General features: G+C 45.3%; 1 protein-coding gene and 1 long non-coding RNA gene across 3 annotated transcripts in view; one reads left to right on the forward strand and one right to left on the reverse strand.

The window, feature by feature from the left end:
• Positions 1–183, reverse strand: part of rhbdd1 (rhomboid domain containing 1) — a 94,601-nt gene extending 94,418 nt beyond the window's left edge. The window contains exon 1 of one of the 2 annotated variants that reach the window (XM_043702861.1): positions 83–183. The gene's annotated coding sequence lies outside the window, so the exon portion shown is untranslated. Of the gene's footprint in view, positions 1–78 lie in introns of both variants that reach the window. The other variant, XM_043702862.1, reaches the window with a different exon arrangement.
• A 65-nt stretch (positions 184–248) lies between these two features.
• LOC122556245 overlaps positions 249–4,355 on the forward strand; it is a 7,671-nt gene continuing 3,564 nt past the window's right edge. Inside the window, exon 1 of the long non-coding RNA XR_006313482.1 lies at positions 249–390. This is a non-coding gene — a long non-coding RNA (uncharacterized LOC122556245). The remainder of the gene's footprint in view (positions 391–4,355) is intronic.

Here is a 4,355-nt window from a genome sequence, read left to right on the forward strand (position 1 = left end):
TGGAGGGATGTGGGGGGGATGGGGGGGGGGGGATTGGAGGGTCGCGCGCTTGGCCGTTACTATTTGAAAATGCCGTACTCACTGTGACGTCAGGCGGACCCGGCAACTAACGTTCCCCCCGCCCACCGCGGCCGCGGATAAAGGTTCGACTCTCGGGAAGGGTCACCTGAGGCGCTTGCGCAGTCTCTCTACCAACCCCTCAGGTGCCGGCATCCTTCACAACTACGCCTGCGCACGCGGCCCGCCGACATCACGCAGGCGCAGTGATGACCTCATTCCCAAGCCTGTCAGGGAAGGCCACACCTGATGTAACTGAGAGATTTCTTCAGAGAGAGAAATGGCTGGCAGCTGGACTGAGGAGCTGCATCACTCCCTATCAAAGATAACAAGGTGCACTATTGTTTTCGTAATATCCACTGACACGACGTAGGCACGGGAGAAAATACTGCCCTGACCCAGCTAGGGAAGAATTAGGCGCTATGTCAATACATGGTGAGAGTCTCCACACGGTATAGTGGATGTTGGTATTAAAAAGTAAGTGTTTTACTGTGAAACACAATTCCACAGCACGTGTCATGAAGGGAGTGAGCTTGGACTGAAGCACAGGAATAGTGACAGAGTCATGAAGCACAGCAAAGGGCCCACTGAGTCTGCACTGGTCAAAGTTAAAGATCACACAGCAACAGGTTGTAATCCAACAGGTTTAGTTGGAAGCACTAGCTTTCAGAGCGCTACTCCTTCAGGTGGTTGTGGAGCAGAATCATAAGACGCAGGATTTATAGCAACAGGATTGCAGTGTCATGGAATGTAATATTAAACAAAATCAGCTTGAGTGTTTGACCTACCCTCCGCAAAATCATGTTGACTATCCCTAATCAAATCATTCCTTTCTGGATGATTATAAATCCTGTCACTTTTCCAACACTTTACCCACAACCGAAGTAAGGCTCTCTGGTCTATAATTGCCAGGATTGTCCCTATTCCCCTTCTTGAAGAAGGAGTCAACATTTGCTATCTTCCAGTCTTCTGGCACTATTCCTGTTGACAATGATGACAGAAAGATCAAAGCCAAAAGCTCTGCAATCTCCTCACTGGATTCCCAGAGAATCCTAGGATAAATCCCATTCAACCCAGGGGACTTATCTATTTTCACACTTTCCAGAATTGCTAACACCATGATGTTCTTATGATTCTGCTCCCCTCTCTGCAACTGAATCCTCAACTTCCTCACTCAGACTGCAATCTGAAAGGATAGGGAGCAATATGTCCTCCACCATAATTCTCAACATCGGTGCCCTGCAAGGCTGCACACTCAGCCCCTTACTGTACTCTTATTTACTTGTGACAGTGTAGCCAAATTCAGCCTCAACTCCATTTACAAATTTGTTGATAATATTACTTTGGAGGGTCAGATCTCAATCGAGGCTGAGCACAGGAAAGACATAGACAGCTTACTGACAGGATGTAAAGATAACAATATCTGCCTCAATGTCAGCAAAATGAAGAAGCTAGTCATCGACTTCAGGAAGTGGAGTGGAGGACACGCCCCTGTCCGTATCAGTGATGCTGAGGTGAAGGTGGTCAAGAGCTTCAAGTTCCTCAAAGTAAATGTCACCAACAATCTGGCCTGATCCATCAAATCAACACCATAGTCAAGAAAGCACAGCAACAACTCCCTTCCTCAGAAAGCTAAGGAAATTCAGCATGTCCACAATGACTCATTCCAATTTTTAAGAGAAAGCATGCATCCAGATGCATCCCAGCTTGGTTCGGCAACTGCTCTGCCCACGGCAACAACAAATTACAGAGTCCATCACGAAAACCAGCCTTCCTTCCATTGACTCCTACACTTCCCACTGCCTCAGGAAAGCAGCCAACATTATCATAGACCCCTCCCACCTCGGTTATACTCTCTTCCATCAGGCGGAAGATACAAAGGTTTGGAAACATGAACCAACAGATTCAAGAGTGGCTTCTTCCCCACTATTATCAGACCTATGAAGGGACCCCTCATACATTAGAGTTCATCTTTCTCTGCACCTTCTCTGTAGCTGTAACACTATATTCTGTCTTCTGTTATCTTGATGTACTTATGTAAGGTATGATTTGTCTGGTTAGCATGTGAAACAATACACTGTATATCAGTTAATGTGACAATAAATCAACTCAAATCAAGTATGAAATGTTTGGGATATTTGATTTGATTTGATTTTGGATTTTATTGCCACATGTACTCAGTAGAAAAGTACAGGAATATGGTGAAAAATGTATAATGTCACCACACAAGGCACCATCTTAGGTACAATACCTTAGCGCAGAATCTTAACAGCAAGGTAGAAAGAAAATTAAACATCACGGTATTTAAACTAATACAGCAGGGGGATGGGAACCAAAATTGTAGGACAGATACAGAAGAGGATGAGAGTAGGGAGTTCCAAAATCAAGTATCTGACACTGGCAAGCGAGAACCTGGATTGAAGTGTGTGCATTTCAACGCGAAGAGCATCCGAAATAAAGTGGGTGAACTGGCAGCGTGGGTTGATACCTGGGACTTCGATGTTGTGGCCATAATGGAGACATGGATAGAGCAGGGACAGGAATAGCTGTTGCAGGTTCTGGGATTCAGATATTTCAGTAAGAACAGAGAAGATGGTAAAAGAGGGGGAGTTGTGGCATTATTGATCAGGGACAGTATTACAGTTGTAGAAAGGATGTTTGGGGACTTGTTTATTGAGGTAGTGTGGGCTGAGGTTAGAAACAGGAAAGGAGAAGTCACCATGCTGGGAGTTTTCTATAGGCCTCCGAATAGTCCCAGAGATGTAGAGGGAAGGATAGCAAAGATGATTCTTGATAGGAATAAGAGAGGCAGGGTAGTTGTCATGGGGGACTTCAACTATCCAAATATTGATTGGGATCACTACAGTACGAGTACTATAGGGTCAGTTTTTGTCCAGTGTGTGCAGGAGGGCTTCCTGACACAGTATGTAGACAGGCCAACAAGGGGCGAAGCCACTTTAGATTTAGTACTGGGTAAGGAGCCTGGCCAGGTGTTAGATTTGGAAGTGGGTGAGCACTTTGGAGACAGCGATCACAATTCTGTCAGGTTTACTTTAGTGATGGCAAGGGATAGGTGTACTCCACCGAGCAAGAGTTACAGCTGGGGGAAAGGAAATTACGATGCAATTAGGAAAAATTTAGGAAGCGTAGAATGTGGAAGGAAACTGCAGGGGATGAGCACATTAAAAATGTGGAGCTTATTCAAGGAAAAGCTTCTGTGTGTCCTAGATAAGTATGTACCTGTCAGGCAGGGAGGAAGATATAGAACGCGTGAGCTGTGGTTTACTAAGGAAGTGGAATCCCTGGTCAAGAAGAAGAAGAAGGCTTGTATTAGGACAAAATGTGAAAATTCAGTTAGGGCGCTTGAGGGTTACAAGGAAGTCAGGAAAGACCTAAAAGCTCAGAAGAGCCAGGAGGGGACATGAGAAGTTGTTGGCGGATAGGATCGGATTAATCCTAAGGCTTTCTATAGGTATATCAGGAATAAAAGAATGACAAGAGTTAAATTAGGTCCAATCAAGGGATGAATACAGATTTCTCCAGCTTCCTCATTTTCCCTCCTTCCACCTTTTCTCAGTCCCAATCCTCAGACTCAGCACCGCCTTCTTGACCTGCAATCTTCTTCCCGACCTCTCCGCCCCCACCCCCACTCTGGCCTATCACCCTCACCTTGACCTCCTTCCACCTATCGCATTCCCAACACCCCCAAGTCCCTCCTCCCTACCTTTTATCTTAGCCCGCTTGGCACACCTTCCTCATTTCTGAAGAAGGGCTTATGCCCGAAACGTCAATTTTCCTTCTCCTTTGATGCTGCTTGACCTACGCTTTTCCAGCAACACATTTTTAAGCTCCGATCCCCAGCATCTGCAATCCTCACTTTGTCCAATCAAGGATAGTAGTGGGAAGTTGTGTGTGGAGTCAGAGGAGATGGGGAAGCACTAAATAAATATTTTTCGACAGTGTTCACTATAGAAAATGAAAATGTTGGTGAGGAAGATACAGAGATACTTGCATCTAGACTAGAAGAGATTGAGGTTCACAAGGAAGAGGTATTAGAAATACTGCAGAGTGTGAAAATAGACATGTCCCCTGGTCCGGATGAGATCTATCCTAGGATCCTCTGGGAAGCCAGGGAAGAGATTGCCGAGCCTTTGGCATTGATCTTTAAATCATCATTATCTACAGGAATAGTGCCTGAGGACTGGAAGATAGCAAATGTTAAAAAAGGGTAGTAGAGACAACCCTGGTAATTACAGACCAGTGACCAAACTGATAGATGAGAGTAAACCGGTTGATGT

The sequence above is a fragment of the Chiloscyllium plagiosum genome, chromosome 13 (assembly GCF_004010195.1).
Source record: "Chiloscyllium plagiosum isolate BGI_BamShark_2017 chromosome 13, ASM401019v2, whole genome shotgun sequence".
Classification (NCBI taxonomy): Eukaryota; Metazoa; Chordata; class Chondrichthyes; order Orectolobiformes; family Hemiscylliidae; genus Chiloscyllium; species Chiloscyllium plagiosum.